Source organism: Heliangelus exortis, chromosome 1 (assembly GCF_036169615.1).
Source record: "Heliangelus exortis chromosome 1, bHelExo1.hap1, whole genome shotgun sequence".
NCBI classification, from domain to species: Eukaryota; Metazoa; Chordata; class Aves; order Apodiformes; family Trochilidae; genus Heliangelus; species Heliangelus exortis.
The window spans coordinates 103,980,249-103,994,107 of record NC_092422.1 but is presented as its reverse complement, the minus strand read 5'-3'; the positions used below and the strand labels follow the sequence as shown (position 1 = coordinate 103,994,107).

At 44.2% G+C, this 13,859-nt stretch overlaps 1 protein-coding gene across 2 annotated transcripts in view; it reads left to right on the top strand.

Annotated features, from left to right (window-relative positions):
- The window catches only part of GJA8 (gap junction protein alpha 8), a 41,348-nt gene that overhangs the window by 759 nt on the left and 26,730 nt on the right, over window positions 1-13,859 (top strand). The window contains exons 1-2 of one of the 2 annotated variants that reach the window (XM_071756224.1): window positions 12,680-12,753; window positions 13,168-13,256. The gene's annotated coding sequence lies outside the window, so the exon portion shown is untranslated. Of the gene's footprint in view, window positions 1-12,679; window positions 12,754-13,167; window positions 13,257-13,859 lie in introns of those variants that run through there. The other variant, XM_071756216.1, reaches the window with a different exon arrangement.

Genomic DNA, 13,859 nt, shown 5'->3' with positions numbered 1-13,859 from the left:
TTTCAAATGGAAGCCTCACACGTACAATTATAAATTTGGCAGGGAAAGGTCTTAGTTTAGATCTACTGAAAGAAGCAAAACAATAAAACAGGTCTGCAGAAGAGCCAGGAATAGAGCCCAGGTGTCCCTGATCCTGCTCGACTGCTGGCCCCTGACTGGTAAAAATATTTATATCCTTCAGAAGCAGCTGCAGTCTGCTTCCCCATTCAGCTACCCCAAAGTAGCAGTGCCATTAAGTCATTGAAAACTCATTGGCATGTGGCTGGTAAGAAGAATGGACAGCCAAACTATTAGACTCACCAGCAGAAAGTGTCTGTGCTGCCTGAGCCTTTCTGAGCAGTTTCATTGTTTGCAAGGAAACGAGAAGAGAATAAAACAAGTAACTGAGAAGCGTTTACAGGTTCTGCTTAATGCAAAGCTTTATCCCTTTTTCAGAGGCCTAGCTGAGTGTTAAACCTGTTTCCAGGGAGCATATAGGAAGAACTCACCTCTCCTTTCAACGGTGCAGTAGTAGTCTCTAGGAAGTCAGACGCTGAGAGGTACTGAGTCCGCAGAGCTATGCAAGCACACAAGCTTTGAACAGCTCTGTAACCACTTTTCAGATGAAAGGAAGAAGAGCCCACCTTAAAAATTCTCTTCCTTCTCCTCATTAGCTTAACTAAAAGCGGGAATGCAAAGCTATGGTTTTCTCTGAGGCCTAAGGCAATAATGCATCTTGTATTGGCAAGTGGTAAGAATATCTCAGTTTATATGTTCCTTTTAATTTATCCAGGTTAGATACTTATAAGAGGGTCAAAGTGAGTGCATGATCTCTGGAAGGGCCTAAGAAACTGAGTGTTAAACTTGGTAGTTTTAATGTAACTGAAACTTGCATTTATTTCAGTTGCCACTTACAGGTATTAGAAGGTTTCCCTAATTTCTGTTCCCCTGAAATACTTCCTTGGTAAACAAATCAGCCAAAGCAGCATGCAGAGAAGTGTAGCATCCTAGTTCATTACAGTCTGTAGGCATTTACTTAATTTTAAGTACATTCTTGAGTTGCATTGATTTCAATGAGATTTAATAGCCTGCAAGTTAAGCACCCTATGTTGCCAGCCAGGACAGCTTTGCTGGGGTAGCCCTGAGCAGACAACAGCTAGTCCATACACTTCTCAATAGCCTCCACTGTAAGGGATGGCACATGCAAATCACATGACAGCATTTTGGCGACGGAAAATCCTTTATTTGCACTTATTTGGAATCTGCGTCATCTGGTACCACTTAATTTGCACTTTGTTCTAGTAAGTAGTGTTTTGACCCCAAATGTATGCTGTGGGAGTCTTTTTGTGAGTCCCTGAGGACTGTTTGGGTCTCTGTAGTCCCTGGGGCTGGGATCCTGCACAGGCTTGGTCACCTGACTGACTTGATATAGTTACGGTTTGGGGCCATTCCTGTGGGTAAAGGGCCTTCTGTGTACAAATCTCATAGATTGCAAGTCCTTGTAGGTTGTTTAAGCTCATGTTTGTGCTACTGGGAGCCAACAGGTTTGCTCTGAAACTTGTGGGATGGCAGAGGTTACAGGCCAGTTGGAGACATGGATGCTGGGGGGACCTGTCACCCAGAAGGCTGCGACGTGCTGCCATGTGGTGCCAGTGTCAGCACCCAGTTCCTGGCGTGTGCTGTCTTGTGGTGGGTCTAGATAGCTGTGCTGCTGCAAGATCTCACCACTCTAAAGCTTGAGGCTTTAGAAAAAGGCTGCTTAAGCAAAGTTGCCAATGTGGAAAGACTGATAGGCATATGTCTTATCATAAAGCAAGCTAGCTTTGCTGTGGGGTAGAAGGACCTCAGCCTACTCTGTACATTCTCTGCAGGGGAAAGAGAAATCAGGGTTTAAATCTGTTCTTAAGGACAAGCTCTCTAGAGCTTTCCCTGGAAGTCAGCCTCAAAGGAAGAAATAGTAAAAGAATTTGTAGAAAAAGAATCATGTGCTTGGACGATGGTGACTGAAACTGAAAAGTAAACAGCCTGAGTTATGGGAGGATTCTGAGATGGTGCTCATTGCTCCCAGACAACTTGTTCTTTTTCATGGCTTTAGCATTTCAAGACATGACCTCCTGGGTAAAATTAAGAACTTAATTAATTACACAAATGTATGAGTTATGCTTCTTTCCACCAATCTTGTGATGTGTGTTGGCTGGATTTTGAAGCCTTCTGTTAGCAATGCAAATTACAGCAAATGGAAGGGGTAGGAGAACACTGCTGTCCCAAGCAGATTAGAAGGGCACATTTCATATTAGAAGTTCAAATACTGACATGCTAGGTATGTGTTTGCACACACATACATAGAATAAAATTCTATTTCTTTTGTTGGCAAGAGCTCACAAGCTAGACTAGCTCTCAGAACTGTTGTGGTGCACAACATGCAGGGAAGGTGCCTTACAAGGACCTTTCCTTTACAAAGTGTGCCATGAGGTGACTTGAGAAGTGTGAGGGAATCAGGCAGCCCTGCTCCTTCATGCTGCAACTTCTGTGTGGCTGCATAAAGGCAAATAGGCTGTCAGGGCTGCATTAGGCATCTATACTTTTCAGCCTGGTGTCCTGACTGTTTATTAGAGAAAAGCTTGGAAGGTTTGTATCCAGTTTTGTTTTCTGGAAAAATGAAGGATTTGGTGAACTCAAATAGTATTAACTGTGTTTCTGGACACCTGGGTTTCCTAGTAAAATGCTGTCTGCTTGACTTTTTCTATCAGCCCCCAGAGGAGGGCAGAGGAAGCAGGTGTGGGTGTCAGTCACCTACGGCCACCAAGGCAAGGAAGTGAGGACCCTGGCTTCTCCACAGCAGCTAGCCCAGGTCATGCAGAGAGCCATGGTCATGTTTAGAAATGGGGAGGGGCTTAGGAAAATCTCTGAGCTCTGAAGCCCTGCTGATGGCCTAATGGCTTTCCCCACTTAGCTTCCCATTTAATTTCATTTAAATTCTCTCCCCTTACTCCTCATACATAGCTCAATGCACTCTGCTCTGATCCCAGCAGCCAATGGCTCTGTATATATTCAGGCACTGTATTCTCACTGGGTCCTTTGCACCCTGTAGCTTGGTTTTCATGCTAGCAGAGGCAAAGATGAAGTGTGATCATGGGACATGTAACAGAAAGCTAACAGAAGTTGCTAGACAGTACTGAGATGGTTCGTTTGTGGGTTGCTGTTTTTTTCATCCCTCTGATCTGGTGATTGAGGGATTGTTTCAAAGCAGGCTTGAACTGTGCTAAGACCTCTGCATGAGCAGGTTTTATGCAGAAACCTGGTGATAAAATTTGAACAAGTGTGTCTGAACACAAATGACATCACACAGGATTTTATTTGGTGATGTTTATTGTTTTCCTGATAGAAAAGGAAGAGATATTTAAACTTTATACAAACAAGTTGAAGTTGCTATAAATTAATTTGTTTTGAGCTGAATTTTGCAGTTCAGTACTCAAATCCAGAGTTTGGATTCTTGGTGAGAAAACTGAAATTTATCTTCCTTAAAAACTACCCCCTTGCCCAACTGAGATATGACAAAAATAGCCATTAAAATTATAAACTTTTTTTCCCTGGTGGGGATGATGGGTTTTGGCTTTCTGTGTGTGAGAGAAACCAGAGATACCCAAGTGCAATGCATGCTAGTAGGATAGATGGTTTTTGCATGTGATAGCCACATGATATGATGTGGGAACTTCCTATAATTATCCTTATGCCCGTTAAAGGAGAAAAATAAATTGGTTCTTTCAGACCAAGAGGAGCCCAGGACTGATTTTTTGACAATGCACTCAGTATTTAAGAGTGTTGTCACCAAACCAGGGGCAGCACTGAATGGGCACTTCAGAATATGAATGGAAGTGGCTAAAAGCCACTCACAAGTGCCCACAAGAAGAAAAAAATAGGGAAATGGGAAGCCTTGATGTTGTCTGCTGTTCCCACACTCTTTCCCCACTTTCTTCTCAGGCTCATTTTGTGAAGAACTGCTTTTCTCTCTAGGGGAAAGTAACAATTTGTTACAGCAGGGAAGAAAGAGGTTTTGCAATGTGCTGCATTAAATGATGCATTATCACTCGACTAACATCTGGTAAAACATTCTAAATAGCCTCATCCTCCTGCATCAGCATTTCTAACATCAATAATTTTATAGGTAATAATCAGTGAGAGCTGAGCTTTGTTGGAGGAGGATGGATAGGCACATTTGGGGAGAAAACCTAAAGGGCTTTGAAGTATGTTGATAGAAAGATACGATGGCAACATCACAATTACTGAACTGAGAAATTTGCACTGATTTGCAGTTTCCACATTGTTTGGAAAACATGAGGAATGCTGCCTTGAGAGGAATTGCTGGTGCTTTAATGCCATTGGATTCCTAAGAGTTGGAGAACTCTCCAGGTGCCACAATCGAGGGTAAATCTAAATCTGATTTAAATATTTCTCCTGGAACTCCTCTGGCTGCCCATAGTGATAACATGCGGTGCTTTCTCTTGCACTCTCTACATCCCTATCCTAAAAACATTTGAGAGAAGGTCCCGTTCCTGTCTGATAGGTCTGGGAAAATTCAAACCAGCCTCCCAGTCAAGCTCTTTCCACTCCAGCTCACACAGCTTTCCTTCCTCTCGAGTAATCTTTTCAATTTTTCCTCCTCTGCTCAGAACTGTGTGATTATCCTTGCATGAAAAAAAAAGAAAAAAAGGCAAAAAGAAAAAAGAAAAAAAGATTAAAAAAGATATGTTAAGGAATTGCTTCATATAGTTAAAAAGAACTATGTTCCACTCTGACCCATATGGAAACTTCAGCATAGGAATAACACAAGATTCTCTTTTGGCTACCAAAGAGATTTGAAATAGTAGCCTGCAGCTGTGTAAGCAAATAGACCAGCACTGCAGGAATCCACGCAGAGGTCACTGGTGATCTGTGGAGTGGTGTCTGGTCTGCTTTGTGCAGACAGTCTGCTTGGGGCTAAACTTGGTGGGAATTCATATTTTGTTTCCAAGTGCAACAAAATCATGAGATGGTTCAACTATGAAAAAAGATGGAGCTGAAGAAACTAAATGTGATGCCAACATTAAATATTATCTGCACTTGGCAATGGCCAAAGATGGAAATTTCCAGGCTTCCCTTTCTTTTAGTCTCTTGGTGTTGTCTCCTGTCCAAGTTGCTGAAACCACCTGGTGATAGTCAAAAATGCCCTGCACCACTTCCAGTTGTTGGAACAGGTGGTGACAAAGTGTGGCTGATATGGAGAAATTCATTCTGGACTTGGGAGAGTGGGGACAAAGCAGAGAAAACCCACCACTTGCATACCCATAAGCCATCATAGAGCCCACTGAGCTCTGGGACTGTCTTGGGGATTCTTGCATTAAATAGAGCGGCCTCCAGATTCAGATATACCACTACCCAGCTTTGCCACAATCAAGGCCATCCTCCTAGTCTGCCTAGTACTGGAAGAAATGTGAACTGCTGGGGAAACTGGTGTCAAAAGGTCTCGGTGTCAAGCTGGTTTTGGATACTGAAGAACAGGAAATTCAAACCTTCTGAGGTCTTTTCCCACCTGAATTGTGCTGTAAGTTGCTGTGAACAGATAGTCTGTAGCAGTTCAAGGTCAGTGCAGCAGGTAAATCTTATCGGGTGTAACAGAATTTCTTCATCATATTAAGAAAAGTAGTAACAGAAAAAATGATTCAGCTTATTTTTTAAAAATTCCTTAGATGAAGCCATTTAGAAGGCCAAGTAGCATTGGTTTGAGGAGGAAGTTTTGTTATCAATCATAAGTATGATCTATAGAATAAGTAAAAAACATGTTACTGAAGTAGTATGCCAGTCTAACACAGAAAAAAACCCCCAAAAAACGGACATGTCCCAAAACACATTGTAACACAGATGCTGTTTAAAATTTGTGGTAGTGATCTGGATAGGGACAAGACATGACCAAATTCACAACTGGCCCAAGTGTATCTGTCTCCCCATGTATGTACCTGGTGAGTAATATTATACACAGGTACATATGTCATGTGGCATCAACAATATTCCTAACCTGGGAGTTCTGATTGCTCACTGATGAAGTCTTCCATGTTTAAAAATACATGTTATTTGCTTTTCTAGATGCAGATCTGCCAGAGTAGCTTTTTTGTTTGGTTGCTTGAGTTTCTCTGGTTGGAAAAATGTATCAACACTTATTTTCATGGTCATCTTCTCCCAACAAGGAAGGCTCCTAAAATTGGGTCCCTGCATTCTGGATTTGTTTGCTTCCATTTGGAAGATTGTGCTGGAAGTGTGATGCCTTTGGCAGAGGATACTTTGTCCCCAGATTTCACACGGACTATCTTTGCCTCTAAGTTCCCATTCCAGTTAGGGAACAACTGTTGAAGTGCCTCATAGATTGACATCTTTCTTTTCATGTGCCAGGGGATTTCTGAGGCAGTCCTGAAAAGCCATCTCTGTTGCTCTGTGAGACACCATGCCCTGAGACCTGGGGTGGGGGGTTAGTTGTAGGTGTGACTCATGTGATGGAATAATCTAAAATGGCCAGGAGGCAAAGCAGTGTGGTGAAAATGAGAGGAGTGAGAGCCACTGGTATGGCAATGGAAGCGTATTGATCATTAAATACTCCAGGCTCCTCAATAAACTTAACACCTCATAGAAAAAATTGTAGAAACCATTCTTGTGACCAGCTCCCTGACAACTGAGGATGATCACCCAAACATGGGGGTTTAGCTGCAGGTAGAGGTTCTGGATTTTGATCAACATGGGGAAAAAAGTTAATGGTCTTGAGAGCAGATGACCTGGCACAGTTTATGTCCATTTTCTTTCCCTCCCTCAGACCCCAAACAGGGTGCTTTTGTCCCTGCTGCCTTGTGGGAGATGTTACTCCTTAGGCCAGCACCCAAACCACCCAGGGAAAGCATCCTTGGCCTAGAGGGAAATTGCCAGGGAGCATGCTGATCATTCAGCAGTACTGATGATAGTGGGATCTAATTGGTCCTTGGTCCTTTTTAGTTTGTGAGTTACAGATGGACCTTCACAAGGTGTGAAAGAAGGTCAGAAGGTAAGCAGTGAAAGTATGTCCATTGCACTGAGCTCAAGGAGCGAGTTGTCCCTTAAATTGCAGCCTGCTACATTTATTAGATTGCTTTTCGGACTGAGCAGTAATCAGTAAGATGATGGAGTCATCAATTCCTGACTGCCCAAAGATGTGGATAAGGACATAATCAACATCTTTGCTAAGATCGTGAGCTAACGCAGTAGCTACTTGTGTATCTCTGAATTGATGCACAGGTTAGTGCTGGAGAGTCTTTTAGAAGAGCCAGGTGGCTCCAGCCTCTTGTGTCTGCAGTGCCTGCATGGGCAGAGTGAGCCAGGCTCTGGGCTTCAGCTTCCCAGCCTGGTGCCTGCCTTGCTCTGTGCTAAGCACTGAGAACAAGCTGGCATGGAGGCAGCATAAAGAACCAATGTTGAGACAACATGTCCATCTTCTTTGAAAAATAATATTTTTGTGCTAATAAGGTTCTTGCAGAAGGGGAGCTACTGAAAAATGTCTAAGTTTAGCTTCATTGTCCATTTGTTACAGACTTGAGGAGGAGAACCTTGGCCAAGATCTGATTGCTTTTAAAATTGAGGAAGGTGAAAAACACATGAAAGCCTGAAGAAAAAGTTGGTGCAGTCACACTATTACCAAACTGCATATTCTTACACAGACACATGAAGCGGTGTTTTGGAGTGTTTCTAGATGCTGGAATAAATACCTAGTGTCTACACAGAGCATGACATATATATGGAGATCCACTGTCCAGTATACTGTATACTTTAATTTGGGATGTCTTTGAAGTGAATCCATATGTTGATGTTTGTCCAGTCAGTGCCTGAAAGAGTTTCATTTTAAAATTTTATCTTAAGGGTAGGTGAAAGCAAAGACCTCCATATGTATATATAAGGTGGTTATATATCAGATTCTGTTACAAATGAAGAATGAACCTACAGAGAATACAAAATCAGGAACCAGTTGTACAGCCCTGAGGGAAGCCAGAATTATTCTGGCTGTCTGAAAACCTGGTTGGTGGTCATTGCTCCCTACTCAGTCAAGTTGGAGGCGTTACAGTAATAAAGTGTGTTTCTTTTTAATGCATCAAGAATTGCCAGGAAACCAAAGATTTTTTTTGTGCCTGAAGCTAACAGGAAACTGTATAATGTTCATTTGGTAGGGACTTTTGTTGGCTTGTTGGTAGGCTGCAGGCATCTGGTGAGGTTAAGTGGCAATGATGCATGCCACACTACAGCTGTCTGGTTCTGTTGAATAAGTAGGAGATGCCCTCACCTACTGAAATTATTGTGGTAGCTATTGCAGGCTAGAACCCAACCTGGCCAGCAAAACCTGCTGAAGATGAAGGATAAGGATAAAGACATGGGTGGTGAGCCTACTCTTTGTGCTGTGCCACACTGCTTACAGAAGCCCCTATGTCCTGTTAAATGGGTGGGCATGTCTATAGAAGCAGCTATCACAGCAGCTATTGGGGCTCAAGGAAAAATCAAAGAATTTTGAGCAGGCAGAGGTATTTTCTCTCTGCACCTTTCTGAATTCACTGGAGACTAAATACAGCTCAGAAGAAAAGCCAGACTGGCACATTGGTGTGCTTCAGAGTTGTTAGCAGGGACCAGAGATCTCAGATTAAGGCTTTTGGTTTGAATGCCTTTTCTTAACTATCAGACACACCATCTCTGGTTCCCAGAGACCCCTCTACTCAGTGCAGTGATAAAAGCACTTTTTAACACCAAGGCTGCTTGTGTTCCCACGCCTGTTGCTGTCATGAGGGAGGCCAGTCTTGAACAATAGCAGAGGAATAAAGAATAGCCTTCCTAATCGATATCCTGCCCAGACGCTGAGTCAGGTGGCAGCTTGTGCCTCTTTAAAATTCCTGCATTGTTCCTGATTTTTCGTTCAACTGGGGTAAATTTTATCTTTAAGGAAAGAAAACACACAGGGACAACTGTCTCTGTCAGCTCCACAGCTCCCTTACCACCCACCCCCACTCAATTTTGGGGTCTTTGTTCTGTGGGAGCTTCTAGCAGTAAGGGATACAGATATGATTTGCTGCTTTGAACACTGAGCTGAGTGTGATGTGCTGTGGTTAGGACAAGATATCAGTGGTCTGAGCGGGGCTCCCCAATTCATATACGTCTGTAAGACTCTGGAGAACACAATCTATTACACCTACATTTCTGTGTGTGCTCATATTTATGTGATTGGTAAAACGTTCAGAAGGCAAGACAAGGATGCAGACATAGTTTCCCAGAAAATTTCTCCATAAATGAATGTTTGGAGCCCTGGCAGGATGCTTGAACAATCTGTCTGTGAACAGACATTTGGAAAACTGACAAAAGTGGTATTTGCTTAAACAAATCTCAAGATCCTGTAGCTCAAGATCTTGAATTCACCTCAGCTGTGCTAAAAATGTTTTCTAGAATGATAAGGGGGCCAGGGTGGCTTTCTGTACCCTCTGAATCTTGCAGGGCCCGCAGGGTCCTGAGTTTGGGTTTCATTCTTCTCCTGTTGTCCTTGAACATCATCCTGGGTTTGGAGGGCTGTGGCTCTGCTCCTTCTCCTAGCCATGAGCCCCCTGTCAAAGGCAGCAGAGGAAAAAGGTCAGAGACACCCCCAGTATTTTCCTCAGTGCTGGGGTTCCTTAGGAAATCTCTGTGGCTCTTTGGCACTGCTTGCCTCCTGCTAAAAGGCCTCAGCAGAGGGGAAAGTGTGGTCCTCTCTGTGCCGCCAGGCAGGAACTCTCAGAGCTGGAAAGGGAACTGCTAAGGGTTACATTTGAGCATGTAGACTGAGATAAGAGCTGACCTACCCTTCACCCCAAACTGAACTCCCTGAAGCTTAAACAAGGTAAGGTGACTGCTTCTGAAAAGGGCTGGGGGGACGCCTGCCAGGCTGGCAAACTGGCTGCTCTTGCCTAGGGCTGGAAGCAGGCACTGAACATCCATCCATCAGTGAGGTACTTGCAGAGAAGCTTGCTAGGCCCTGCACTGAAAGATCCTGCTTGAGGATCAGTGGCACAGAGCAATCAGGAGCCAGGACAAGCCCCAGGGCAGTGCGTGCTGGGGTCTGCCAAACATAACTCCCTGGAGACACACCATACAAGACCTATAACCCCAGTGGGGAGACACCCAGCTCAGCCACAGGGCCTGCTGTGCTGGGGAACGAAGGGTAGAGGAAATTGTTCTCTAAATTTATTTTTCTTTTTTCCCCCCATGTATATTTTTTTCTTTTCTCTCTTTTCCTTTCCGACAGTGCTGAAGTTCTGGAAGAATTCTGTATTTCTAGCACACTGTCCTGCCACCTCTCAAGCAAAGGAGGGACCCCAGCTGGTGGCAGGACAGTGCAGGGAATGATGCTCTGCTTGGTCCCTCAGGCCTGCTCTGTCTGGAGACAGGGAGGATGAAGGGCCCAGCATTTGTATCCCCTGTGGAGAGGGCACCAGGGAACCTGGAAGCTGCCCATGCTGCCCTTGCCTGTAGGCAAGGCTACAACTGCCAAGGAGGGCCTGGCAGGTGCTGGCACAAAGGTCCCCATGATATCCATCTGTCCCTCCCCATATATACCAATATACGCTGTGGGTGCCTCCTGCCCATCATTCTCTGGCACCTTTTAGTTCAGGGATTACATTTTTCCCTGGCTGGGACTGGGGGTGTGTTTAATAAATAATATAAAAGAGAAGAATCGGAAGCAGAACAAACTCCTGAGGTTCCCAGCATGGTACTTGGCAGAAGCACAATCCTGTCTTCAGACAAAGCTTTTGTCCTCAGGGACAGGGGTGGAGGGAGAAATAGAAATTACAGACATTGGAGAAATCATTTCAGACTAAGCCCTCACAAACTAAGTATTTGAGTGAGGGCTTTACTGCCCATAGACTGTGACTGTTGATTTCAGATGTCCTTACAGTGATACACAATACAATACTCTCACAGCCTTAGTAAATATAAACAGGTCAACATCCACAGCTAAGTGGCCTTAGATGGAGTTCCTGTTCTGGATATCTGTTTCTTCTGGGAAAGAAACATCTCCCTTTAATGGTATTACCGGGTGTTTAGATCTCCTGGGAACTTCAGATCTGTTTTGTACAGCACGGGAAGCAGTGCCTGCCAGTGCAGGCATGGTTTGCTGTGGTGAGAGCTGGCCTGGCCCCAATGCCACGCTCTTAGGACTAAATCCAACCTGCCAGCTCTCCTGGGAGTGAACAGTGGGCTCTGCCTGCTGCTTGCAAGGTGCATCTCAGGAATGTTTTTGTGTTGAATCTCAAGGAGTGGAAATATATTCATTTTTTTGTCCCTGGCATCTTTATGAAGATTCGGAAACAGCAAGCATGGGTATCTCAGAAGGTGTTTTGCAGCAAGCACAACCCAAGAAGCAGCAGCTCTCTTTTCTCTCTTTCTAAATGTAAATCCAGGGTGCCAGAGGACTGGCAAGATGCATCTTGCGTGGTTAAATTCTCAGTGCATCTCAACCTCACACTGGTATGGCCTCTCTGGAGGTGAACTTAGAATTTCTTTCAGACTTCTGTGCTGAGGCTGCTAGTAAAGACTTCATTGACACCAGCTGGGAAAGGGGGCAGTTGTGAAAACCACACCTGCCCTGTGGAAATATAATGGACTCCTTTAGCTCATTGCAACAGTTGTGGGGTGTGCTGAGTGTCCAAGCCTGTTCATGGTGCTCTGGTGAATTTGTTGCTCTTCAGAGCAGTGTTCCCTGAGCCACTGGGCCTCCTCTGTGATACCTCAAGCAGTGGGACTGTCCTTGGTACATGTGTAGGTTCTTGTTACATAGGTTGTGGAAGAGATTCCTGAGCTTCATGTTGTTTTGAAATACTCAGATCAGTCTGTTGCCACCTAAGCTATCTCTGCTGCTGCTGCTGCTATGTGGAGTTGATGGTCACCATGACAGGGATGGAGCCAAGACATTTTGGCTCTATCAGCATGTGATGTGGTTAAGCCTACAGCTTGATGGCTGCTTGTGTGGTTCCAGCTCAGGAACTGTGGTTGCACAAAACAAATAAATTTCTTATGAGCTCCTTCACCTGCCCCTGCAAACTTGATGGAAAGAGACTTTGGTCCTAATCAATCTGTTAATCACAAGCAGGCTTCTCAAGCCTTGGGGCTTGCCTGTGCAGGGGTGTATGCCAGGCCTGTATGTCTGCATACACCTGCTCTGCTCCGGGCAGTATGTGCCAACACTTTCCTGGGAAAGCAGTCACTCCAGGGAACGGAACCTTCCTCTCTGGGAGGAACTGAAGCAACCTGGCTGTCCCTCCATCTGATGCTAGAACAACCAAAAGTTCCCTCTAATGCTCAGGGGGGAACGCAGAGAGGGTTCACGAGAAAAGATTTGTTCCCTACAAGCCTGATGCTGGCGACAGCTTCCTGAGGAGATGAGCTGGCCAGCTGGACAGGAGGCTGTGTACCCAAAAGAGAGGGTGAGAGGTGCTGCCTGCCAAAGCAGCAGCTGGTGAGAAGGCAGCCAGGCTGCGCAGCATCAGGGCACACATGGTGGGTGGGGAAGCGTGAGCCCAGCTCCAATCCTTGTCAATGGCACCTCGTTGACTTTTAGCACTTCCTTATCGTGTCTGCCCTCACCTCGCAGCGGCACTGATAAAATGCCATCGCCAGCAGTAATCTCCCCTCACAGCAGCTCTGCAGAAAAAGTTGCAGAGCATGGGAGACTGAATCGCCTGCAGCCAGGGTTGGACTCCAGTCCAGAGCAAGGTAACAAAGAAACGGCCCTAACCTGAGGCAAGGCAAGGGTGGAATCACCTCATGGGTCTCTGGAACACCAGGTGTGGCATAACTGGCATGGCAGCACATGAATTCTGTGTTAGAATAAGGGTTTGCAGATGATGGGGTAGCTGTCACCTTTCAGTGCCTCGTGGCGTTGGAAATGTAAGCCATCTGAAGTGATTGCAGTATGGTAGTGCCCAGAGTTATAAAGAATAGAGTTTTGTTGTCTTTTTCCAGAAATAGCATATTTCTCTCTCTTGGGGTATTAATCACCTAAGTAGTTCTTATACAACTCTTAATTGCCATGAAAAGAGGGTATTATTTTTTTTTACATGTAACTGCAACATGTAGGCCCACTGCAATTTTTAAAGCTATTTAATTTTTTTTTTTTTTTTTTAACAGGCAAGCCACTTGATACACTTGGGAGAGTCCTCTTTATGGGTTTGAACTAAGGACCCCTGAATATTAAACAATAAGCAACTACTGAGCAGGTATGTCATTTATGGAACCTGTAACTGGTGTCAAACTGGTAATAGAGTATCTTGACAGCAGAGGAGAACAACAAAACCTGTCATAGAACTGACTAGAAAGAACTTTCCTTTTGAGTGAGAAATCTGGATGTTTAAGAACATTGTGGGTTTTTTCTTTCTTGCATTCTTTTATTCTTTTATTTTAGTTAAAGGGGTCCTAAACTTAGCATCCTTCTTCCTAAATTGGAGATGATTCTAAAATTGCTTGCTGGAGAAAAACTTCTGAAAATTTTATCAAAGAACCTGGGGCCAAAGTCCTCCTTTTTTTCATGGCTGAGGATTTGATTTCAGCTTCACTGGTCGAACTATTTTAAATGATGAGAGCGGAAACAAGGGACTTCTTTAGAGGAAGAAATTTTCATTAACAATAGAAACTTCCAATGAAATCAAAGAAAAGTCAAATTTAGACTTGTTTCACTTTTCCATCCTATTCAGAAAATAGGCTTATGCAGCTCTCAGCATACTATTTTCTTCTTGGGCTACAGCTCTGCTCTGTACTATGTTACTTATTGGATGTTATTATCCCATATCTGTCTTGTAATCATCCCTGTAATCACTTCCACA